The sequence below is a fragment of the Panthera onca genome, chromosome D2, assembly GCF_046562875.1.
Source record: "Panthera onca isolate mPanOnc1 chromosome D2, mPanOnc1 haplotype 2, whole genome shotgun sequence".
NCBI lineage: Eukaryota > Metazoa > Chordata > Mammalia > Carnivora > Felidae > Panthera > Panthera onca.
The window spans coordinates 86,834,904-86,862,601 of NC_138349.1; the positions used below are offsets into that span (position 1 = coordinate 86,834,904).

General features: G+C 41.5%; 1 long non-coding RNA gene across 1 annotated transcript in view; it reads right to left on the reverse strand.

Annotated features, from left to right (window-relative positions):
• Positions 1-10,390: 10,390 nt before the first annotated feature.
• LOC132685571 (uncharacterized) overlaps positions 10,391-27,698 on the reverse strand; it is a 180,424-nt gene continuing 163,116 nt past the window's right edge. The window contains exon 3 of the long non-coding RNA XR_009613218.1: positions 10,391-10,565. This is a non-coding gene — a long non-coding RNA (uncharacterized LOC132685571). The remainder of the gene's footprint in view (positions 10,566-27,698) is intronic.

Sequence of the window (27,698 nt, forward strand, 5' to 3'; positions counted from 1 at the left end):
AGCCACAAACAATTTTTGTTATATCTGTAAGGTTTATAGCTTAAGTTTACATTTAGGACACTGATCTAATTTGACTAGATTGTTCTCTATGATACGACATTTGGATTGAAGGGTAATTAGTAAGTATTAAGAAGTTTTAATTTGCTTTAAGGAGCCAATCTTACAATCCATATATAATAAAGAAAATCTTCTATATTCCTCCTTCTCTTACTTCGCATTAATGCAATTTGTACTCAGGCATTTGGTTTCTCAGAACAAACCCTACAGTCGCCCAATCCAATGTGAGGGGCTGGGGGTGGGATGAATAAATGAAATACTTCAGCGACATGAGGCCATTCTGTGTGAAACTGTAATGGAGGCTACACAACATGGCACACTTGTCTAGACCCACAGAATGTACGACACCAAGAGCGGACCCTAATGTAAACTATGTATGACAGCTAATAATCATGTAACAATATTATGGTCATTAAGATTACAATATCAATATTATCAATGTATACCAATAATATTGTTGATAATGTACTGACACTGTGTACAATGATCTGTCAATCACAACAAATGTACTACACTGTAGCAAAATGTTCATAATAGGGGAAAATGTGGGGAAGGAAAAGAGGGGGTACGTGGGAACTCTCCCTAATGGCTTGATTTTTTCTGTAAACCTGAAACTGTTCCAAAGTCTGTTAATTTAAAAAAGAAAAACAAACACTAATGAACTATTGTTCCGTGTATCATCATGTGTGGATCTCAAAGTAGTTACACTGAGTGAAAAAGACAAGAATGACCACACTTCGTGTGACTGTATTTACATGAAATTCTACCACATGCAAACTGTTCTATAGTATCAGAAATACAGAGTAGCTGCTTGCAGATTGGTAGAGGAGGAGAGACACGGATCATAAAGGGCACAGAGAAACTTTTGTGGGAGATGGATATTTCCATTCCCTTGATTACGACGGCATTTTCTCAGGTGCCAGTATGTCAAAACTTTTGAAGTAATAAACATTGGCAATTCACTTTACACCAATTATGTCAATTTCCATGAAAAAAAATTTAAATAAATTATCTTGCTTTTATATTTATAAGGAGAGAATATATTTTTCTATGTCTGCCATATATGCTTTTGGGCATGGTGTAGAGCTATATAAACACAGTATTGTAATATTCTTATTTATATGCAAAGTATAGTTTGCATTAAATTTTCAATCTTATTCTATTTTTATTCTAGGCATTAACTTTGAAAACTGCATATAAAACTATACTTAAAATTGGATCATTTCTAGTATAATATGGAAGTTCCACAATGTATAATGACATAATATATAAGTGAAGTTGCTTTATATTGACTCATTTTTCTTATTAAAACATTTTCATTGCATGAAGCACTTATTTGAAAGTGTTAACACACACGCATATACCTACTGCACCACGTAAAGCAAAATCATAAGATGAAGATCACACTAATACTCACTAAATTATAAGTTAAAATGTACTGAACAATAATAGTATTTAGTTTTTAAAAGTAGCCCATGCTTGCTCCATATTCATTAATAATTCATATATTCTTTTTTTTAATTTTTTTTAAAGGAAACTCTATGCCCAACACGGGCTTGAACTCACGACTCCGAGATCAAGAGTCACATGGTCTTCCAACTGAGCCAGCTGGGCGCCTCTATTCCTTTTATTAACCTCTCCTTTTTGGTGACTTTTATGTTGTATAGCTTTATGCTGAGTTTTATTGTAAATAGAATAAGCATATCATACTACATCTGGGATACACATATTGTATTTGTCCCTAGGTTATTTCTGTAATGTTCAAATGTTTCAACATCTTTTACAATCCTGGGAAATGGGGGAGGGATATAGCAATGTTCTCTAGGTTAGCTGTTTTAGCTGGGTTTATATCCTTATCTACATTTCTCTATTCTTTGTCTCTATTTTTCCCAATGATATCTATAATTAGTCTTTATATTGTCTTTCATTAAAATTCTATAGCATCTTATTTATTACCTTCAAAAAAGTCTTATTTCACTTTAAGTATGTTTTGCACCTAAAAACAAAAAAATACCTTTTTCTTTTCTCTAATGGGAGGTAGTTGAGTACATACACTGTTGCATTCACCTAAAAACATATTAGAAAGTGCTTTATTTATAATAAAAATAAAATAAGGCAGTGCTGTGTTGGCCATCTGTTTTAGGAAATATATGTGTCTCCCTGGGCAAACTTGAGTGCCAAGTATATTGAATTCAGTAACCCTGAGTAATTAAGGCTTTACTTCTAACCTTCACGTTAGAGAATTCTACTCAATAAGTTAAATCATTTTCCAAGTGTTTGTTAATCTATCAAAAGGATTTAGACATTTCACGGAGGGGATTCAAGCTAAGCTACAGTTTTATAAAAATCACCAACACCTTAGAGAAGAAATTTTAAACTTATTCTTCCAAACCTAACTCTTTCATGAAATAAATAAAGCTCAATACACAAAACAAGCGAACATGGAAATTAACCAGCTAACGTGAAATGAGAGTTCTGGAGCTCGCCCGTCCACAGCACCCCATGATCCATGCCACCCCAATTTACCGCCATGATTCCCTTTCAGATCCATGGAGCTCTTTGAACACCACTACTTTACTAGACAGTTATGGTTTTTAAGGTAACCTGTCCATGCAAAGACCTCTTCTCTGAGCTCTAAGCCACACACCCTATTTGGGGGTCTGTGTGTATGTGTCATTCAAGTTCACACAGCCCCATGGATTGTCCATGGATGGACAACAGATTTTAGTGAAAGCTATCCATCTAATGGTCAGAAATCAGTAAGCCTTCTTCACTGGAGAACCCTAATTGGGATGGGAATATAATAGTAACACAGACTGGACGCAGCAAACCAATATAGTTTCAGGGATATGAAGGGATATGAACCCAATGTTATTGGGTCACCTGTGAGCAGTGGGTGCTGGTTGGAAAACTGGAGATACAAAGAATCAAAGAGGAGAGGAAAGAAACACTGCCCTGGAAAGACAGAGATTGGGAAAAGCCACTGCCTTGACGCTGGACAGCTCCCCAGTTCTGTATCCAGCTTTCCCTTGCGGTCCTGGATTCTACACCATCCATTTCCAAGCTACACACAAGACATTTACATAATTAACTGTAGTGAAGTTTATTAACCAAAGAACTCTGACTAAAGCATAAGCAAAAGCAAAAGTGCTATTGGTATGTCATTTATTAAATATTTGGGGCGAAATAAAGTGAAACCCACTAAGAGCTTTTCGGAGTAGGTTATGAGGTACATATTGAATGAGATAAAAACTTTTACTAAAAGCTCTGCAGCTTTGAAAATTAAGTGGCCAGATTTCTAAACCGACTGAAAATTTCTAACGATTTATTCCGCTACAGTTCACCATGCCCCAAATATTCCATGTCGTGCAGTTAAGTGATTCCTCTTTGACAAGTATTCAATTTGAAAGTTTGTTTTTGAAGTTTTCCCCTTGAAGAGGAAACAAACTTCACATGTGATTCTAAAATTACCCAAGCTCTCCTCTTTTCTGTGTTAAGCTCAATATTCTTCAACGCATGAGTTAAAGCATCTCAAAGTTTCCTTCCGGGCAACTTATATGTGTGCCCCAGGAGTTCAACTTGTTCTCATCTCAGAGGGTCACGCCCTGGAAAATGGATGGAAGAGAATGTGCAATGAAGACTCCTCCTCCTGCACTGTCAGGTGGGGGTTCGTGATCAATTCAGCGACAGCTGGATGACCCAACTTGGAATTAATTGTGCACTTTCTAGATATGTAAAGAAAAGTGGAATGAAATTACTGTATAAATCTAGCTATGGCCATGAAAATAAATAACACGGCCATAAAAATAATTTAATGCTAAAACATTTATAGAGTCATAAATCAGATACTTTGTTCAACAAAGTATGATTTTTTATTATAAGCACTGTAAATTAATATTTAGGGTAATATTTCCTTGATAATAAACAATTGGTGACAGAAATAGTTGAAAAATAAGATGAAATAGAATGGTTCACATTCTATACATTAAACATTACAATTACATTATTATAAGTTAGAAACTAAGCATTAAAAATTAACAAATCACCTTTGGAAGTTACTTTTAAAAATATCCCAGGAATCCTAGAAAATTATTTTTTTTTGATCTACAGAATCATTATTATGTGACATTTTTATTCCAAATGCATTTTCAAGAGTAACATCCTTTTAATAGCCGTAGCACTATTTAAGTATTAAGCATAGAAGGCTTTGTGAAAATATATTTGAATACAAGACATATACTAAAGATATTGTTTTTCTGAATTTAAATTTCTGTATACATAATTTATGTATTTTTAAGATGTTCGACTAACTTGTGGCAATACTGGGACACCTACACTTGGTATATTAGGACTATCCATTTATTTCAATTATTTACTGAGGTAATCTTTTCCTTTTATGAGTAAACTGTAAATCTGTTATATATATAAGTATATATATGTGTGTGTATGTATATGTATGTATATATGTATATATGTATGTATATATGTATATAATACATGTATTTATATATGTATTTTTATACTCATAATAATATATGTGTAAAACAAAATTTGTTCACTAATAAAATAAAATGATATATATGTATGTATATGTGTGTATATGTATGTATATATATATATATATGTATATGAGTGTGTGTGTGTGTGTATATATATACATATATATATACATATATATATGTGTGTGTGTGTATATATATATATATATAGAGAGAGAGAGAGAGAGAGAGATGGATATGTTAGACAACCAGCAGTAATAAGATTTTATCTAAATGACATATCTGATTTCAGAGAAGTAATGTTGATGTCCTTATGACCTGATAAGGGAGGAAACAACTATACCACAAAGAACTAGAGGGTCCGAGACAGTACGCATAGGTGTGTAATCTGAGGGTGCTGAGGAATACTAGGACATAGATTTGGATAAGAGTTTGTAGGAACTGGGGCACTCTCAATTTCACTATTGATCCAGTACCAACACATGTTAGCATGGCTCCTAGAACAGAGAAAAGGTGATAGCTTTCATTAGCCATCAATTGAGATTGAAGGGTCTCCTTGGCCTCAGAAGATGGTAGAAAAAGGGCACATTGGAGAGGAACGTAATTCCAGGAAAGCCCATCAGATGATTAAGTTCTGGAGTGCCCAAAGGAGGCACTGTTTACAGTGCAATGAGGGATATGCTGGGGCACACACTCTTCAGTCATGCACCATATCTTGTCTGTGAACTGGGTCTCACAGGTTGGAGATGCTGTGCAAGAACTACACTCATCGGTACCCACGGGGATGATAAAATCCTCACACAACTGAGGCCATGTAACAGGACTTAAACTTCAGGAGCTGGGTGGGTACAATTATCATAATGTATGGCAAAGTTAGAGCGGTGTCCAAAGGACCCTGACTGGAAGAGACTCACAGAAACCACTGAGAGGAGCTGGCAACTCTAGTGACCAAATAGATAGGCGATCAGCAAGATTACAGCTTGATCTCCAAAATCAAAGTCAGTTGGGCATGGATACTCAGGAGGGACAGAGGAATTTCCCCAATGTAAAAAGAAAGCAATCACACTCTTTCCCAGTTTCCAGACTTGAGCCAGTTTCCAGAACTGAGTTCCTTTTTAAGGAACACTGTGAAGTATACATGAGAATGGCTCCCTAGCCCTTCATCAAACAGGCTGTTCATTTACTCAGATGAATATTTAATAAAGGACACACACACACATTTTCAAAACTGTTGGACTAATGCTCTGAGATGACAATGACACTAGAACCCAAAGACTTATGGTGGCAGATAACAAATTGAGCCCTGACTCAGATCTGGTCCCTGTGGGTCCAATGAGCCCAGATCCCTGAATGTGTGATTGTAACAGACACACTTGGCAGTTGCCATGACCCTCATTAGCCACTCAGCCTACTAAGAGTTGTCACAGTGGAGAAGGGTGGGCAGGAACCTTCCCCTCACCTGCACCAGACCAGCAAATATAAAGACCAGTACACCCAGGGGTAACAGCAGGAATCAGCATCACACGGAAAGATCTATCAGATGTAGGAGTGGTAGCTCCCCACAGAATCTCCATTTACCCCCTTTTTATCTCCTTGGAACCTGCAACTACTAGGGAGAATCTGGAACCTGAGTATGAGCTTGAAGAGGTAGAAGTTCTGATTACAGTCACTTTGCCTGATCCACTATATCTGCAAAAGCAGATTACGTTGGCCACAGGTGTGTGGTGTCTGGCAATTAACCTCATAAATGAGCTCTTTTCACCCTTAGAATGGAAAATCAGAAAGAATTTGCTTTCTCTTAGAAGGAACAATGATCAATATTCACAAGCTTGGCCCAGAGAAGTATCACCTCTCCTGCTCCGATGACATAACAAAAGTCTAAAGAATCTGGACCAGCTGGACATCTCGCAGGATGTATCGTTGATTCACAGTATTGATGCCATTGTGCTAACCAGATCTAATGTCTACCACACTGGAGACCTTGGAGGGACACATGTGTTCTAGAAGGTGAGAGATAATCACTATGAAGATTTAGGGACCACGGCGTCAGTTCAGTTTGAGGAATCTAGTGTTCTAAAGTATAAATGACTGACTTTTTCATCTCCAGGCTCAAAAAAAGGAGTGCAAACAAGGCTTGGTTGGCCTCCTCGGATTCTGGAAGATGAATATTTCTCTCTTGAGAATACTGCTTTGACCCACATATTGGGAAGCATGAGAAGCTGTCAGCGCTGAGTGAGGCTCAGAATTGGACAGTTTATAGGAGCTCATTCAGGATACAATACAAACAGCCCCACCACGAAGGTCATATGACACATTAGATCCTCTGATATTCGAGATTACTAGTGGTATCAGTGTTGGAAAATGACACCACGTGGAGCTCCTGGTAAGTCCCAACAGATGAATCACAACGCAGACCCCCAGGGGTCTGGAACCAAGACAATTCATCTTGAAGGGGAAATTCTGCATTTGTTTTGAAGTTTCTGTCATGCTAATGAGCCATAGTGGAGATGAAGCACGTGGGGCACCAAGTGACCCTCAGACACAAAGTCACCTCAGGACCAGAACTGCCCCTCAGGAGCTGGATTTTCTCTGACTCCCCAAACCACAAATACAAAGAAATAATGATACATACGGATCACTTTTCTGGAGGCAAGAAGGCAATAGAACATCTTCAAAGTGCTAAAGAAAAACACTATCAGAGTAGAATTCTATACTCAGTGGAAATATACTTCAAAACTGAAGGTGAAATAAAGGTTGGAGGACTTCATCCCCATAGACCCACATACAAGAAAAGGGATGCACGTTTGTTCACACTGACCAGAGGGGCGCGGGTCACAGCGCATCATCAGGTGGACACCCGCAGAGCACTCACCCACGCCGGCCAGGGAGGCGGCCAAGCGCACGCATCACACACCATCATTGCACTAACACCTCCCCTCACCTGCCACCTAGAATCCCATGTGGCACCCCGTGCAGCAGGCTGAACTAAAATAGGGAAGCCGACCGTGGCTCATGTATGAGTCTCATGTTGCCGCCATAGCAAATTAAACCAGACTTAGCGACTTTCGTTTCTGGAGGTCAGAAGCCTGAAATCGGTCTCGGTGGGATAAAGTCAAGATGCCAGCAGGGCGATATTCGCTTCCAGGGGCCCTAGGGTAGAACCCATCTCCTTTCTTTTCCTCGTGTCTGGAGTCTGGCCACTTTCTCAGCTCATCGCTTCCTCCCCCCCATCTTCCAAGCCATCAGCGGGGTCCACGTCCTCTCACTGCCATCTCTCTGGTGCTCCCCCTCTGCCTCCCTCTCCCACTTCTAAGGATGCTTGCAATTATATTCGGGAACCTGCACATGCAAGATTATCTTCCTGTTTTGAGGCCAGCAAGTAGCAACCCTAATTCCACATTCCCATGTAAGGTAACATCCTCACCAGGCGTGGGGATCAGGAAGTAGCCAACACTGGGGGCGGGCATAATTCTGCTGACCACATTTCACAAGTAACCAGACTCGGAATGTGCTTGCAAGCTGAAAATATACAGCAGCTACACTAGAGCCCCTTCCAAAAGTGGTTCCAGAAGACCCTGGTGAAATCTAACCAAGCAAGTGTGAGCCTCAATGGCACCAAAACCATTCAATCAAGAAGACGAGGAGGAGATCCACCCATGTGCTGAGTGGCAGAGAGCTTTACTGGCTTGTTGGGGGGTTAAAGGAGAGAGCTTGCAAGACGGGAAGTAAGGACGTATGGGGTATATTTATAAGCAGACTGATGTACTACATGGGCCATAAAGAAGAATTCAGGGGAGGGAGAGAGAGAGAGAGAATAACCCAAGCAGGCTCTGTGCTGTCAGTGCAGAGCCCCATGTGGGGCTGGAACCCATGAACCATGAGATCATGACCTGAGCTGACATCAAGAGTTGGATGTTTAACCTCATGAGCTGCCCAAGCGCCCCTCCCATAATACCATTTTAGACCAAGGTATCCATTTTGCAGCAAAAGAGTGTGGAAGTGTGTACCTGACTCTATAAGTGGAATGGCCTCCCGAATGGCAAACTGGGGGTGATGATTTTCTTGCATTTTAAAGCATATACATTCAGATGATGTCCCCAAGTAGGAAGAATATGCCACCAGTCTGGAAACCATAAACTGGAAACATGATTAGGGCTGCTTATCAAAGTCCCATGACTGACTTTTGGAGCTCATGCTCACCTCCTCCCATCTCCAGGCTCTGTGGGCTTAGAGACTCAAACTTCCAAATGGGGTCAAGACTTCCCTTCAAGACACAATGAAAGTTCCAACAAACCACAGGCTTGGGTAGCTGCGAGGGCACTGCGGTCTCCCCCACCAAGACCCTGACCATGAGCAAGTGGGAAAGAGTATCTATGGCACTCAGTCTCCTCCATTTAGGTACCTCATGGTTATACTTTTGCTTATTTTTGATGGTCAACAAGAAAATGATGCCATAGTAAATGTCCTTCATGACCTATTCCACCTCAAAGCGAGCTTCTCAAAAAGATCTTAACTATGACTACCTGTCTGTCTATCCAACTATCCATCTGTCTTCTTTCTTTCTTCCTATCTATCTGTCTACTATCTATTGTTTACTATCTATCTACCTATCTATCGTCTATCAATCATGATAAGTAGTTAATATTATGCTTCTTAATAGAATGAACAGATAATTTAACCACACACCAAGTTTAGTAATTACCTCATAAATAACAAAACTCAGAATGGAATGAATATTTGAGAATATCTTGACAATGACATTTAAAAGAAATTGCAGTAAGACATTCCTTGAGAATATGCAAGAAAAGCACACTAGTCAGAATCAAAATGGAACTTAAGGCACCGCTGCCTCACTTAGCAAGATGAATCATTCTTTGTACTTTCTAGGGACATTTCTAACGTACTCTATTCTCCTGACTGAATGATCTTGGAGCCACAGAGTGCCATGCTTATTGGTCTCAATGTCTTTTCTTTTCTGTGAAGGTCATCATAGGAAATTGCCTTAAATATAGCACATACAAAATTTAACTCCTTGGATAATTTTGCAACATTTTCCTAGATTTTTAATCCTCATCACAATATATTGCTCAACAAAAGTGAGTAGGCCAATGAATATGAGCAAAATATATGAACACATGTCCTTCCCTCTTTTTATATACTATCCAGGCACTTCTCAAACTATAGAAAATGAACTTGTAAGCTGTCTCCAATCACGCCATCCAGTCCTCAGCTTCCACCCTCCACAAACAAAACTCTGTTCTTCTTCTACAGTTGTGCCTGAGTAAATGGCAATACTGTTTTCTCAGCTGTTCAACAAAAAGCTCAGACATTACAGTAATATCTCTGAGTGATTCTGTGAGGGATACCATCACGTTCCTTCTCAAATCTCTACAGTGGATATCCTTATCACTTGGGGTCACACTCAGACTTCTCGTCATGGCTGAAGGGTCCCACATAACCTGCCCATGGCTGCCTCTTCATCCTCACCTCTTACCATCTTCCAAGTCATCCACCGAGCAGTAACCACACACACACACACACACACACACACACACACACACACACCCCACCCCACCTGCTCCTTGGACACACGGATCATCTTTCCATCACGGACCTTTGGGTTTGCCTTGCTCTCTGCCTGGAACACTCTTCCCCCCGGTCACCTGTCATTACATTCTACATCTATGTGTGTGTGTTCATTCGGTTACTGACTCCCTTTCATTAAAGTGTATGCTCCACGCAGACCAGGACTTAGTTTTCTACACAACCCTGTTCCCTTTGACCACTGAGTATCCAGCAGGTACCAAATAAACATTTGACGAATGAAGCAAAGCCATCAAAATGGAGGTGCTTTGGCCTCCTTTACTTCGTTTGCGACATTTCGTCACTTACCTCCACACCACAGGCCACGCTCACTGCTCACACTGCTGAAATGATCTCCCATCTGGCCGCTCCATTTCACCTTTGCCCCCAGCAATCCATACTTCACACTAATGTCAGTGCCATGATCTGCAAACATAATTATGGCTGTGTCATGACCCTTTGCTTTTAAAGCTTCTCCACTACATTCTACTGATCCTAATTCCAAATTTAATAGAAATCCACAAAACTTGGCTTCCTCTCTAGCCTCTTCTTAGCCTATTTATCTCTGTCTCCAGCCATATCCCTTTGTCTTCTGTACCTTTAAATATTTCATCAGTGTTCTTTTTTAACCTATGTATATTTCTGTTTATAAACATTGCTTCCCTAGGGGTATCTTTCATGATCCTACCCCCTCCAAATCAAGTTAGCTTCCTTTGTTATATGCACCAGATCATCTTTCATTTCTCTTTCTAATTTATCAGAATTATTTGTGGCTTTCCTCTGCATGAGAGAGGTGCACTTGCAAATGAACAGGGCGGCTCACCCACTCCCCTCCCGGTAGGGAGCCACGCAGGGCCAGGCCTGTCCAGAGTCAGCTGTGCCCTTCCCAAGGATTTTGCATCAAGCGGCGGCTCCCTACACAGATGCCACTGGGCAAGAAAGAGTGAATGTCTACTTCTTCACAGGAAAAGGAGGACCTCGTAATGTCTCCCGTGGAATTGGGCAGCACTTTGTGAAACAAATCGCGTAGCTGTTACCAGTGCTACATGAGCTTGTCTTAAGATCAAGAGCTGTTACATTGGATCTGGAATGAGTACATGACTAGAAAGGTACTAGAAAACAAAACAGATTTTTAAAAGGTGCTTTTCTTTCATCTTTTTCTAAGGCTACCAGATAAACTTCTCAAAAGAGTCTAAGGCGTGACCCCAGGCAGCCAAATTCAAGCCCTGCAACGTGTACAAATAGAGATCACCAGTCCCGGGGAACTGTGCATGGGGAAAATCTGCTTGCTGGATGGCGCCCCTTTCCTCATCAAGCAGTTGCACAAACCCTTTTACAGATGTGCCGTCATTAGCTTTCCAAGTAAGTGTGCTCTTCAATTGATACACAACCTGCAAATAACCTTCAGTGAAGACTCTCCAGTAACACACAGTTGATGGTGTGCAAAGCACCTAGTGAGAATTAGAAATAGTAACTCCGGATGGTCCCTGCCTACCAGGACTACCAAAAATAAATGACAGTATTTAAGGATGGAACGCAGGAACCCTATTCTACCCCGCAATTTCCAGCAAAGTGGTGGTTTACTAAAGGTAAAAGGTGAGCAAACATTAACACTCTCAGGTGCATTTAAACAAGTACCAGAGAATAGTTGCAGGGGAGAGCATGGGGAAACAGAGGAATATTCCTGCATTCAACATTCACCCATGATGATATGCATCCAAGACGTTTTCACATCATAGGTAATACTGAGAAAATTTAAGCTCAGGTTTTAGTAACATCCCTCAGATATTGATAACTTTATCAAATCCCATTATGTACTCAGTAGAGAAATGCCTGCCTTTCCGGAGCATCCGGAAAGAAGTGATTTTCAAAGACAACCAGAGAAGCCGTAATTTTGCATATTCCAATTGTTATAGTAAAAGTTAATGAGAAGATCTGAACACTTACAATGCATCAGAGAAAATGACTGCTTGATTTCTTTTGAAATAACTTCTGCTACTGACACGTCATCATATCAGGAAATTTTGGAGTAGTATCCCAACCTGCATGAACTGACCCCTACATTCAAGAGCCATGGACATGCACAATTTTGCCCCTGTCTTCATTTCAGCATGAAGAGCTATCTACACCCTCTTTGCTGTGTTGTGCACGACCATATGAACTCAGCTTCTTTCATCATATTCAGGACATCTTACGTTGCACCAAGGAAGATTCTGGCTTTAAAACTGAAAAAAATATATATCCAATGAAATTTATTATTCATATTGTCACAATTCTAATTTTTCTGTTGTACTCTTTGAATCCTTTTTTTCTCTCTCTCTCTCTCTCTTTCCCATGGACCCACCTCTCTCTCCTATCCAATCCAATTTTGTCGCTTCCTGAGGCGTTCCACAGATCTGTGGCCGGAGCCTGAGGGCAGTGTCACTTATTGTGAGATGCTGGCCATGTGACCCTGATGCCTCCTCCACTCTTGTCCTTGTCTCAAAGACATTAGATTGCACCTGTCAGAGTCAGGGCCTAGACAGTTTCCTCATAAAGTTTTCCAAGGATTCCCAAACAGATCCATCCAATGTGTTCACAGGTGAAATGGAATGACAGTAGCCAGTGGTCTGTGTTTGACAAAAGTAAATGTGATGACGTAGTTTAAGAGGCTTAGCACGGTGCATGGTACAAAATGTTCTATCTCAACAATGTCCGGGTCCTTCAAATACTTTAAGACAGCAACATTTATCAAGACTTTAAAAATTATAATCAACATAAAATAATGTGACTTAAAAAGAATAAAGGATATTTATTGAAAGGAAACTCGCAAACGGAAGGAAGTGTTGGAAAAGTGAGGCCAAAAATTAGCATGGCCCTGGGTCTCTTACGCAGGATGAACTCAAAGAAAATCACTTGGCGCATCTCAGGTTCGTAACGGGATCATCTGGGCATCTTTACGAGTATGAATGCCTGGATCCCATCCCCAGACGCTGATGTAGGTTTTCCCGCTCTAGTCCCAATGTCTATGCTCCAGAATCAATTTCCAGGAAGAGAGAACGGGACTGGTTTCTGTTCGGTCCAGCTGTGTCCTTTCTGAGTTCCCGCCTGCTGGGTCTGTCCATTTCTGATTGAGGAGTGTGGGGTCTTCAGCTAAGGTAGTGGATTCATGTGCTTCTATCACTTTTAACCTCATGAATTTGGATGATCTGTTGTTAGACGGATATACGTTAAGGGTTGTTAAGTCTTCTTGAAGAATTAAACCCTTTATTATTATATAATCCTTCTCGTACCTGATAATTTTCTGTGCTGCGAAACTGGATCTTTATGAAATTAATATATTTATATAAACTTTCTTTTAACTGGATCACCGTGATGTGTCTTGCTGTAAGCTGAATCTGAAGCTTGTCTACCTGGTGCCCCCCGCGAATCACCGATTCCAGCTCAGGAGCTCTGCCCTGGCGCTGATGCAGGGTATGGGCTCCAGTGGACTCTGGCTCTTCACACGCCCCCATCTCTCATACTCTGGGGACAGCAGTTTGCTCGGTGACTTCTGTTCTCTTATGGATCCAAGAGGAGTTGGTGAGAGTTCACAGAGCTTTCTCACGTTGTGAGGGCGGGAGTGCCGACCTCCCTCCTCACACGTCTGGTCGGATCACTGACCTGCCTGGGATCACACAACCACCCTCGTGTTGCAGAGAAACGCTATAGCTTGTGGTCCGGCCGGAACTGCAAATGTTAGGAAAAGGTAATTTCCCACAGGAAAGGGAGTTGCTATTATGAAAAACACAGGGTGAAGAACAATAGCTGGTTTCAAAATAAGCAGAGAAACTCAAGAGACTGAACACCACAGAGATCCAAAATGAAAACAGAAGGCCGAAAGAAGGGCATAGGACTGGGGGTGTGTGCCTAAGGAGGTCCTTGAGTATGAACTTGACTAAGATGCCATCATCAGAACTTGTTTGGCAAGCGGGGAAAATGATGTATTTCCTGTTCAAATACACACTTTTATTGTATTTCATCCACTGGATATATTGTGGAGAAATATATTTGGAAAATCCATTTTCCTCACTGCATATTTTATTATACAAATTATTACTGGAGGAAAATGAGCTCAGATTATAAACTCCACTGTAGTGGATCCATGCATGAACTGATTGGTACTAACTGGCTACTTCCTTAACAATAATGCTATGCCATAAAAAGTAATATTGGGGGAAAAACGGTTTTACATAGTCAGAAATAATTTTACAAATTTCAGTATGATTTTTGGCCACAAGAAAGTAAGAAATGAAGCTGCATATTTGTTGGGAAAAAGGACTCTCCCTTACTTGTAATCCTCTGCTTAAATGAGAGTAGAAACACACGGTCGCTCTGTATAGAGCGTGGACTGCAAAATGCACATGGGGCCTGGAATTTCACAAGAATCACAGAATGTGCCGGCAGAAGGAACACTGCCAGCCGTGGAGGCCGCAGAGCGTGTTCCTGGTCTGAAAACCACAGAGGGCCGGGGTGTGGACGGTGTGAGGGTCACTTGCCATGGGCACAAGAAGTAACCGGGGAAAATTTTTAGTGGTATTGTCAAGATTAAAATGACCGCAGTAAGTCCATTTGAATCAACTATTAGCCTTTCATTTGGGGACAGGATCGGTGTGAATAGGGTACAAACTGCTGCTGCCTCAGCCGAATCACCGCAGTGAAACCTCCAAGCAGTTTCCCCACATCCTTCCGTCCGATGAGATCAAACACTGCAGAAACCACAAGCTTTTCAGAACGTAAATCTCACACCGTCACCGTCTTTCCTAAGCCTCTTCGATGTCCTGTAGTGTTTTGTTTGCACCTTTTCTTGGGAGAGACTGAGAGTTCCTGGAGATGACGAAGCGTCTCCTGGTGCTCTGCATCCAGCCACTCTCAAACACCTGCAGTTTCCAGAGCCCGCTCACTGTGCCCTTTCCAGCCTGTCTCCCGGCCAGGAAGGCACCTCGTCCGCTGTGGCACCCCTACATCCTCCTGGTGTTCCGACGGAAGCCCAAGTTCCACCTCCTGAAGAAGTGTCCCCCGGGACAGTTTACACAGAACCACCTGCTCTATGGCCTTTCCTTCCCAGCTCACAGCCAGACTACAACGTCCAGCAGAACAGGCAGAACCTGACATGTTGCCACCGGGTCCCACCACAATCCACCCGAGTCTAACACAGAGCCTGGCGCATAGGACACTCTCAGTACAGGTTCGTGTAATGAACTAATAAATCTAAGTAAAATAACAGATGTTCTAAGAACTGTCTAAGACTCTCTTAAAATACTGTTAAATATAGTTAAAACGCCGTTAAAAAAAAAAAAACGTGAAAATCAACTTCATATGCATGCTAATGCTACTGTTGTTTTTAAAAACCTAACAGAATGACTTACAAGATCCTTTCAATAATTCGACTGGGGTTTATAAGATTTGAATGAAGAAAAATCTATCACAGCAATCTGTGAATGCTTTGTTAGAAATAAAAGGCAATCTTAGGAATTAGCAGAAATAAAGTAACATTGACAACGTCAATTTGCAGAAAGATCAAAAGTGATTTTTCCCTAGATAAAAGGAGGATTATTAATAGCTGGCATGAGAAATCAAAAAGTAGTTCAAGCCTATTTCAGACTGGAGTGTCAAATATTATTGACATTAATATAAAAAAGAAAACAAAGCTTTTTGCAAATGAGTTGCCACCCTTGATGTGAGTCTTTCAAGCTTTCCCATAGTCCAACCAGTTATTAATAAATCAAAGGCAGAAAAGATCAAATCCATCACTTTGTCTTAACTCCCTGCCCCTCCTGTAGCTGCCTGACAGAGTGTGATTTAGGATACAGATGTTGTGCTCTGGGGCTTGACATGGCTAGCACGGTTGCGTTTAATATTTCCTTGCAATCAGCTTAGATCTCCTCCTTGACAAGCATTTCATCCGCAGGATGGAAAAGGGGTAACTAAATAAGCAAATGTTATATGCTAAGATACACTTGCATTCTCTATGTATTTACAATTAAATCTTTTTTATAACTGTTCAAACATTTGTATTTACAACAAAATCTAACCATTGTCTGCTTTAATTTCTTTAGACATCAAAAATGTTTAGTCCTCATAGATGATGCCTACTCTCCTGGGTGTCGCCCAAACATAGAAATAAAATTTCATCAGAGTTTAGAGTGCCCCCAACTGACACAGCAAAAATACTTTAGTTTTTGTTTTACTGATTTGTTCAATCAATTTATCAATCAATCGGTCAGATAGACTCACAAACCAAACCTTTATGATTGGCTATCAGTGATTTCTATTTATGCTTCAGTTTTCTCTTGCTCAAAGTAATACAATTAATAAAAAGCTAGAATACTTTATGTATCAGGAATTCAATCATTATTCATCATTTCTTAACACTATGATGTATTTCTTCCTTTTTCTAATTTAAAGGTTAATTTACTCAGTATATTAAGGTGGCCTAATCCTTGTGTAGGTCAAAGGATTGACTTAAAATAAATCCCTGACAATGAACAAAACCCTTTAAACATTGCCATTCGTATAAAATACGATGTTGGTCACAAGGAAGCAATATGAAGAAAACAGCAAAATATATGATAAATAGTAAATCCAGTTCAAATCTTACTCCCTGATTATGTCAGAATTATATTTACATACATGGATATGTGGTTCATTTAATATTTATCCATTAATAGATTTAACAAATGTATTATTTGAGAGGCATTGTACAAGTGCAGCAGTGAAAAGATAAAAGTCTTCTCAAGACATTTTCACTTTATACCACCTTATCCTGAAAAGATTTAGGCTGACTTATAAATCATATACAGAGGAAGATGCTACTAATTAAGCTGATGGTTAAGAAAGAAGAATGTGTGGAGACAGAATATAAAGAAACATGAAATTTTCAGCACTGCGGTAGACACCATCATTTACCAAAGAGCCGGTTCTCTGCTGCCATGAGCCAGACAGCCCGGGTCCACCAGGGAAGGGGGAACATGAAACCCAGAGGCTGGCACTGGCCCCAGTGACACAAATACACAGAAGCGCTTTCGTTACAGTTGGGAGAATTTCCAAGATGGCTCGTGATTCTCCATCTTCTCTCTTATCTTGCCAGAATGACCAGGGAACACCTGGTAATTAATGGTGTCACAGAGCAAAAGCGACCTAGAACAATGGGCTCAATATGTAGTCACATCAGAGGGTTTTCTGACCCACAGAACAGACTCTGTGGCAGCAACAATAAACGTTTCTCTGTGTTCCACAACCGAAAATTTAGGGTTGTTCGTGATTGCTAAATAACCTAATGTATGTTGAATAATACAAATATGTTTATGAGAAGATCCTCAACTTGACCCTAATGAGCAGTGGAGCTGGTCCCTTATGTAACCCACAGGCTGTACGATAAAAAAATACACAGCTCTCTGGAGATAAATGTCTATACATGGTTCTAAGGACAGTAGAAATTCTGAAGTTCATTAAAAAAGTACATCATGTAACGTGTTGAATGAAAATATTAATAGTTACTAATATTTACAGCCTATTATATTCCACAAACTGTGTGAAGCATTTTCTTTTGAGGATTATTTTATTTAATTCACATAACAGCCCCATGAGGAATATACTATAATTATCATCCTCAGTTCATAGTTATTGAAAATAAGACACAGAGAGGTTAAGGATTTTGCCCAAGGTCAGGCAGTGAGCAAGGGCCACGAAATTAAGAAAACAAAAATGTTTTTTCTCGGAAGAACAAATATCTAGGTTCCCTTTTTAATCAGGGGGAGAATAAAATCCAAAATGTGGGTCTGTCTTAAAGCAGGAAATCAACTTTAATTAAGTTGGAACAACGCAGGACATTTTGGTGTTCAGACTTCATATTATGAATCACTTTTCTGCTGATGGCAAAAGCTAAGACCAGAGAATATTTATAACCCAGGTTTCAATAATGAATCTACCTTCTGAGTAATCAGGGTAGACGAGGAAGTGAAACAAAAACATAATTCTTCTTGCTCACATATATATGCGGGATTATTTTAGGGTTTAATCACCAATTTCAACATGCATGAGGGGCTCACCCCCCACAACTGACAATACTCTGACACCAGCTGGGTGTCCTACAACTTACCTCAAACACAAGACTGCCCTCCACACTCACCCCAGGTCCTGTGCTTCTAGCCAGCTGGCCATAAACCAGAGGCTCCCCAGGACCCTCTCCCAGCTTTAGTTAATTTGCTAGAGTGGCCCAGAGAACTCAGAGAAACATTTTACTTCCTAGATCGCTGGTTTATTATAAAAGGATATAACTTAGGAATATAGCCAGATGGAGGTGATCCACAGGATGACACGTAGGGAAGGGACACAGAACTCTGAAGTGTTCCCTCACCCTGGAGCTCTCCAAACCCCATCCTTCTGGGTTTTCACAGAGGCTTCATTACACAGGTTTGCTTGATTACATCATTGGCCACTGGTGACTGATTCTGCCTCCACCCCCTCGCCCCTCCCTGGAGGGGGTAGGACTGAGAGTGGCTGGATGTAGCCCCCATCTTTAGGGTACCTAGGGGCTTTCCAAAAGCCACTTAATTAACACAACAAAAGACACCTTCATCATTTTCTTCTCTTAGTAAATTCCAAGAATTTTAGGAGCTCTGTGCCAGAAAAGGGGAGGAAGATCAAATACATATTTCTTATTATAAATCACAATATCACAGGAGTATAGACTTATTAATTGTTATAGTTTTACTAAGATTGATAGTTACAACTGCAAGATAACATTTTAAATCAAAGCTTAAGTAAAGTACCTGGCATGAGATGTTTTCATGGGAAATAGTGCCAGTTCATATTATCTTAATGTAGCACAAATGACATCATAATGTATCATTTCTTTATTTCATTTTCCTTCATAAAGTTGCAAAAGTGTTTTAACTTTTCTTCTGTTGATAATTATTACTTATTTGACAGCTATTATCTCTTTGGGGTAAGGTTCTTTTAAAAATTTTTTTTTTAACGTTTATTTATTTTTGAGACAGAGAGAGATACAGAGCATGAACGGGGGAGGGTCAGAGAGAGGGAGACACAGAATCTGAAACAGGCTCCAGGCTCTGAGCTGTCAGCACAGAGCCTGACGCGGGGCTTGAACTCACGGACCGCGAGATCATGACCTGAGCTGAAGTCGGCTGTTTAACCGACTGAGCCACCCAGGCGCCCCATGGGGTAAGGTTCTTTTAGACAGATTAATTGATTTAGAAAATTATGAAGAAGGCTAAAGTAGTGGCAGAAGTTTCTAAAATAAGAGATAATTAAATCGTTGTCTATATGTTACAACAGTCAACAGGAATGTGAACACAGATCTTTTAGTTCTCAGAACACATATTCTTAATAAGTATTAAGTATTACCTGTATGTCAATGTATTACTTAGAATTCCCTGGGAGAAAACACATAAGAATAGCAAAATTAATAAAAAAGCTTAAGTTATATAGTATTTGTCCTGGCCATCAAGGCAATCTCCAACAGATTCAAAAGAATGTCTCCAAATGTTTTGCTAAACATAGTTTTCTGCTAAACACTGTCTGCACGCTGTTGGGGAGGAAGAATTTTCTATCCCTTTCAAGGTCCTTCTGGCTGGAGTAAGAATCAAATTGAGGTGAGACAAAGGAACAAGAGAAAATAAAATTTAATAGCATAGGCATGGGGAATCCACACAGGCACGGAAATTCCAAAGACAGGGAGGCAACATGATGCTTCTATGAGCTAACAAGAGGGATAAGGTCTGGGAGGGGAGATAGACCACTAGCAGGAAGGTGGGAGGAGAAGGTGCCCAGCAAAGGTACCTATCACATAGGCAAGCTTCTTACATAAAGAAGAATCTCTCTTCCTGGTATAAGTGGCAGCTGACAAGGAGGTAAAGAGACTTCTTCTGAATCTTCTGGATTTTGATTGATTTTAACACAAAATAATGTTTACGCTGAAGTGGCCCATCTTGGGGCGCCCTGCCCTTGGCCCCTACAAGACTCAGGTGTAGGCTTACTGACTGATACTACTTTGTGCCTCCTTGTGGTCAGTGGGAGGCATTTATGAAAGAGTGACAAAGTCTAGGGGCTGAGTCGTATCCGGCTGTGGAACTCAGTTTCTGTATAAGAATCAAATTAACATTGGGGCGCCTGGGTGGCGCAGTCGGTTAAGCGTCCGACTTCAGCCAGGTCACGATCTCGCGGTCTGTGAGTTCGAGCCCCGCGTCAGGCTCTGGGCTGATGGCTCGGAGCCTGGAGCCTGTTTCCGATTCTGTGTCTCCCTCTCTCTCTGCCCCTCCCCCGTTCATGCTCTGTCTCTCTCTGTCCCAAAAATAAATAAAAAAACGTTGAAAAAAAAAAATTTAAAAAAAAAAAAAAAGAATCAAATTAACATTAGCACAGAGATTTAATAGGTTCCCTTGGCCTTACTAATAGAATACTAACTCCACATGACTTTTCAACCTATCTGAACATTTTCCTGTTTAGTGCTTGCTGTTTAGTGACTCAAAAACATACCTTTGCTTATACAGATCAAATTAGGACCCTTTTAGATCTTTTAAATCCTCTATTAAACATGAGTTACATATCATGTGAAATTGCCTTAGCGGTAGGAAATCCTACTGATTTGCCCTCCATACCTCCCCACCAAAAATACTTGCTGCAAAAGTCCTTTTATGGTAGAATTTGATTCTCAGGGATGGGAAAGGAAATCAAAAGGTCAGACATAATGCTTTGTCAAAACCTAAATCCAATACTAGCACAAGGACCTAGAAGTACCAATTTTGAAAGGACCATTTAACAGGAAATGAGTATCATTTGTCTGAAGCTGCTTTTATAAATTTTTTCAGCTTTTGTCATCAGCTAGACCCTAAGACTGAACCTTTACTAACCACCTGCATTTACTCACTGAACTTTGCCCCACATTTTCCTTAAGCTCATCTTTCCAGATCATCTCTTCACTCAGACAACAGACCCCACAAGCACGGCATAATGTGATGGGAACCGCAACTCCCCCTCAGGCGATAGCTCTGGCCCCCAGACCACCCAGACCAGTTTGAGCTCAACTCTGATCCATGCCTGCATAGATGGACCATGGAGTGACCCACAATTATCTCTCCTCATTATAACACTAAAATATCCACTCAAGGAGGGGCACAAGCCTCATTATGCAACATACAATGTACTTATAGGCAGGTTTCCTTAAGGCGCCTGCGTGACCTCATGCCTTCTCTACAGATGATGACGAGGCTCCCCTATCTAAACATTCATCCTAAGCCTAAATGAAAGGAACCCACCCACCCTTGCTGGAGGAGTCTCAGCTTTGGAAGTCATTCCCTGTGATCTCCTTGTTTGTTGTAAATAAAGTTTCCTTTGATTGACAATCCCCCTGGTGTAGTTACTGACTCACCCAGGAGACAACTCACGGTGGTTCAGTTACACGTCTACCCTACAGTTAGTCAACTGCAACTGCCATTGGCCATACTGGACACACCAACATCTTGAGCAGTAGTCCTTAATTATAATTTAAGTGGGTTAAAAATTCAGAAGAAGGGATTGTTTTTTTCTTTTTTGGTTGTCTCCTTGGATAAAACTATTGTTCAGCAAAATATAAGTTGCAAAAGAAAAGAGTACATTAAAAATAAAAATTGTAGGGCACCTTAGTGGCTCAGTCAGTTAAGTGTCCAACTTTGGCTCAGGTCATAATCTCGTGTTTCGTGGGTTCAAGCCCTGCATTGGGCTCTGTGTGGACAGCCTGCTTCAGATTCTGTGTCTCCATCTGTCTCTGCCCCTCACCCACTCACACTCTGTCTCTCCCTCTCTCTCTCTCTCTAAAATGAACATTAAAAAAAAATTGTGGAGCACCTAGGTGGCTCAGTCGGTTAATTGTCGGACTCTTGCTTTTGGCTCAGGTCATGATCTCACAGTTCGTGAGTTCGAGCCCCACATTGGGCCCTGTGCTGACAGTATAGAGCCTGCTTGGGATTCTCTCTCTCCCTCTCTCTCTGCCCCTCCCCGGCATGTGCTCACTCTCTGTCTCTCTTAAAATTAAACATTTACAATGCATATTATTATGTTGATTTGAAGGTTTTACTCTGTACAAATCTTGTTTGGATATGCCACCTGTGAGTACCATTCCCTTGACTCTAGGCCTGACTGAATATTTGCGGCTCCAGAAAATTCATATGCTAAAATGCTAACCCGAAATGTGACTCTATTTGGAGGTGGGTCTATGGGAGGTATTAGGTCCCATGAGGTCATGAAGGTGGGCTCCCATGATGTGACTATCCTAATAACAAGAGACTAAAAAATGTGACTGTCCGTATAAAAAGAGGTACAGAACAGGTGAGTACACTCTCTGTCCTATGAAGACACAAGATGGCTGTCACCAGGGTCTGAATCTACAGGAAACTTCGTCGTCAACTTTCCAGGCTCCAGAACCGTGAGCAGTAGACTTTTCTTGCTGCAGCCACCCGGTCTATACTACTTTGTTACAGCGGCCAGAGCTGACTAGTACAAGTTTGAACAAAGCGGGGAGATTGGTGTAAAATGAAGTTCTGGGAAACCGTTTCACGTTCCAAGAATCTCATGCAAAGTCGTTTAAATATTACCACCCACTCCATTTACACTATCAAATTAAGGAAATTTGTGTTTTAATTAAGTCTTTTGGAATGAGCACACTCTCCTTACAGAAACAATTAATAATCCATGAATGTTAATTATGTTTGCCGGGTTAATTTTCATCCTGTATTGCGTTGCAGGAGAGTCTGAAATTGATGAATCTTCTTCCCTGTGCAGTGTCACAGAGCTCAGAGCCAGCCGTACAAATCCCAGGGACGTAGGGTTGTCAAGGCTGGGAGTTCCATCTTGTAAAAGATCTCAGTCTTGAGAATTGAATCGGTAATCAGTCAAATGACAGTGAAACTTCTACAGAGTGAGCTCCTTCCTGCTCAATTTTATCCAGTCTTTAAAGATAATGACTTTTATTCTCTTGATCTCCTATCCATGAACTTTATTAAATCCTGTCTGTAATGGCCACCGCTTGCAATTTTAAACTTTGATCAAAAATATTCACCTGTGCAGCCACATTGTATCAGTTTTGAAGGACGGAGAGCATGACAGAGAAAGCATTTCCTCAAACTGATTCCGCTGGCATGTAGGGAGCCATTGACAACAGTACCTTCTTCTGCACCACTAGTAGTCCATGGAAGAAAAGTCTAGAGTGACCTTTCCTGCTTCTGGGGAAGGGTGTGAGTCTCCTCTTCCACTCACTGAACAAGGGTGTTACCTAAGTACCCACATAATGCTATCAACCAGTTACACCATGAGGGAAACCAACTTTAGGCTGAAAGCAATGCTGAGTGAAACAGAGCAGAGAGGCCGACCAAACCCGAGGTCACTGATGGGAGTCCTTGAATTCCTGGCCTGATCAATTCTGAGATTTCCAGCTCCTCTTTCCAGGTGTAATAATCCACTTCTTTCTTAACCATTTAAGTCACACCAAGCTGAAGGTCCTCTTAATGAAAGCTCACAGTGTTCTAATTCTTCAAGCTAGGTGCATTTGTTTCAGATAAAATACTTTAATTTACTTTCTTTATTGTGGTAAAATATACATAAAATTTACCACTCAATCATTTTTAATTTTATGATTCGGTAATACTGAATACATTCATAATGTTGTATAACCATCACAACTATTTCCATAAGATCTTCAAAACCCCAAACAGATACACTGTACACATTAAGAAAGAACTGTCTATTCCCCTCTCCCCATCCTCAGCCCCTGGTAAATTGCAATCTACATTTTCCTTCTATGGGTTTGACTCTTTGGGATATTCCATATAAGCTGAATCACATACCGTTTATCCTTTTGTCTTTGACTTATGTCACTTAGCATGATGCTTTCCTATTTATCCATGTTGTCACAAGTATCAGAAATCCACACCCTTTCTAGGGCTGGATAAGATTCCATTCTATGCATATACTGTATTTTGTTTATTCACCTTTTGAAGGATACTTGGGTGTTTCCCCTTTTTGGCTGCTGTGAGTAAGAACTGGGTGTTGGTGTCAGGCTTGGGCTCAAAGCCACCTTCTTATCAAAGATAAGCAGCCCTCTGCATCAAGCAGTCCTCTGACTGTTACAGGCGTCTATCAGGATCAAGAGGGCCAACATATTTAACTCACAATTTTTCCCCAGCTTAATGGCTGTTTTATTAATATATGTATATATAATATACATATATATATACTTTATTTTTAGAGAGAGAGCATGAGAGTGGGAGAGAAGCTAAGAGGGAAAGAGAGAGGGAGGGAGGGAGGGAGGGAGGGAGGGAGAGAGAGAGAGAGAGAGAGAGAGAATCTCAAGTAGGCTCCATACTCAGTGTGGAGCCCAACTCATGGCTCTGTCTCATGACCCTGGGATTGCGACCTGAGCCAAAATCAAGAATCAGATGCTCAACCTACTGAGTCAGTCAGACACCTCACTTAATGGCTGTTTTGAAGGAGGGACCGACCCAGAATTTTCTATTCTGACCTTTTAAAATTCATTTTTAGATAATGGTTTAACTTGGGTGCTGGGCTGACTTCCTAAAATGCTGTCCTAAAAGAGACAACAACCTTTGGATATTAGGTGTTATATTGTTCGGTATACCATGAAAAACTTTCCTAGAGATAAAAACTTTGTATCTCATATTTAGCACAGTATTAAGACTACAACAAGGAGGTCATCAGTTGGCTTTTGGTTTGATGTAAAATATATGTGTGTGATGATTTCAGAAAAGTCAAGGGCAAAAATCTTCTCATAGAATATAAACTAATGAGGAATTCATATTTCAAAATAGGTTTGACTGTCATGAGAAGGTAATTAATCTTATGAAATGTGCCATACAGATTTTTTTCCAGGGACTTTACGATGTTGTTGGTGGGAATAAAAATAAACAGGCTCTAAGGCACCAACCAGTCAGTCAAGCCTCCCACTTCAGTTCAGGTCATGATCTTCTGGTTCATGAGTTTGAGCCCCACGTTGGGCTCTGTGCTGACAGTGAGGAGTCTGCTTGGGTTTCTCTCTCTCTCTCTCTCTCTCTCTCTCTCCCTCTCAAAAGAAATAAACTTAAAAAACTAAAGATGCTCTTAACCTACAACAAATGGGAGAAAAAATATATATACTTAAACATATATACTACTAGTAACTGAAGGATCACTTGCTCTTATAAAAAAAAAAATTGAAAAGAAAAAAAAAAAACTACTTGTCCAGCAACAGAGAAACGGTTATGTACCTTCTAAGTCTGTACGAAGGAGGATATGCACCAGCTGTATACAACAAGTATATACCATACTGACACTAAGACGGATCAGCTCTGACCCTGTTTTTATATAGTCTTTTCTAATTAGTGACAAAAAGAAAGAGAGAGGAAAATAAAAATAAAAACAAAAACAAAAGAGGAGAGGAGAGGAGAAAAAATAGCTAAAAAGAAATGCTAAGTGGGAATGCAGAAGTTTATTCCTGGAACACTAAAAAGACTTTTCTCTAGAAAGATTTCGGGTCTCTGAAATCATCTCCACGCATCCGAACTGACAGAAGCAAGGACATGGCTGATTTTGCAGCTGAACAAAACCAGTCTTGAGATTGTAAGCCAAAACCAAAGGTTGGACTTACTTTCCCAAACGCTGCTACTTCCAGGGAGTATATCCCAAAAGATTGCAGATAGAAAATGCAGAAAACAATGAGGTAAACTTAAAGAGGCACAAAGTCACAGTCGTCCCTTCATACTGAATGCCTCGCGGGTAGCACGTTCTGTTTCAGGCCCTCAGACACAGCGGAGAACAAAGAGACAAGAACCCTGGCCCTCCGCCAGCTTACATTCTTGCCGCAGGTGACGTGTGGCCACATACCAAAATACGTGGTCTGTTCAGTAGTGATAAGTGCCCTGGAGACGGTGAAGCAGGAGAAGCCAAGGGAGTATGTCAGGGGCAGGATTCACTGTTTACGAGGAAATCCAGGGAGGTGTGGGGGAGAAGGTGTGGGTAGAAAAGCGGCTGGGACACGGACAGTAGCTGCCCACCGTGATGAGAAGACAGGGTCTGATGGTGTCCTGGGGGTGGGGACAGGAGGCCAGGGCACAGGTGGGGGGAAGTTACAGACAGTGATGAGCAGAGGACATGACCTGATGGTGTCCTGGGGGGGACACAGGCCAGGGGACAGGTGAGGAGAGGTTCTGGTGGTGATGAGCAGAGGACAGGGTCTGATGGTGTCCTGGGGGTGGGGACAGGAGGCCAGGGCACAGGTTGGGGGGAGTTACAGATGGTGATGAGCAGTGGACATGACCTAATGGCGTCCTGGGTCGGGGAGGCCAGGGCGCAGGTTGGGGAGGCTCAGATGAGGCAGGTGGTGGGGCTGCACTGGGTGCACGCGACCAGTAGTGAGGTCTGTGCAGATGTTGGAAAGCAGTGCTCCCAAGAAATGGGGGGGGGGTGGGGGGACACACGGGAAACTGGCTAGAAGCTCACAGGCTTAGAGCTAATGTGGGACATCTGGAGTAAACCAGGAGGAGGCTCATCAGTTAGCTCACGGGTGTTCGTACTGAGGAGTGCTGACAGGGTCCGGGCTGAGATGGGGACACATGGGGTGAGGGAGCAAGGTGGCCGGGCACTGAACGGGAGCCGGCCCACCATCTGGGCAGACAGAGAACACGTGGTGTGACCGTGGCAGGACCACAAGCCATCCCAGGAAGTCAGCCCGCTGGTCAGCGGGCTGTGGGGACAAGAGGGGTCAGCGGGCTGTGCGGATAAGAGGGGGCAGCTGACAAGGATGGAAGAGGGCAGGAGGCTGCGGGCTGGAAACCAGAAGGTCCTGGAGGACCACCTCTGGAGGCAGTTCAGGGGCTGGGGAGGGAGATAACGTGGGTCTGTCGGGACAGCATCAGAGCAGGGAGACCGTCAGGCCTCCAGGGACTGGGGGTGTGAGGACAGGACACGCCAGTGTCCCCTTCTGCCAACAGGGAGCTGGGCCACCGCGTCCACAGGGGCATCAGAGGGCGGAACTACATTCACCCTCCAGTGCACACGAGCACATCAGTTTCTCAGTGTGTAGACAGTGTATGAACTAATTCATTAAATAACTATTTCAAAGACTATTTTATTTAAATGTAATTTATTGTCAAATTGGCCTCCATACAACAGCCAGTGCTCATCCCAACAGTGCCCTCCTCAATGCCCATCACCCATTTTCCCCTCTCCCCCACCCAAACCCCCAATCAACCCTCAGTTTGTTCTCTTTATCCAAGAGTCTCATGGTTTGCCTCCCTCCCTCTCTGTTTGTAACTATTTTTCCCCCTTCCCCTCCCCCATGGTCTTCTGTTAAGTTTCTCAGGATCCACATAAGATTGAAAACACATGGTATCTGTCTTTCTCTGACTGATTTCACTCAGCTTAATACCTTCCGGTTCCATCCACATTGCTGCAAATGGCGGGATTTCATTCTTTCTCATTGCCAAGTAGTATTCCATTGTGTATACAAACCACATCTTCTTTATCCATTTGTCAGTTGATGGACATTTAGGC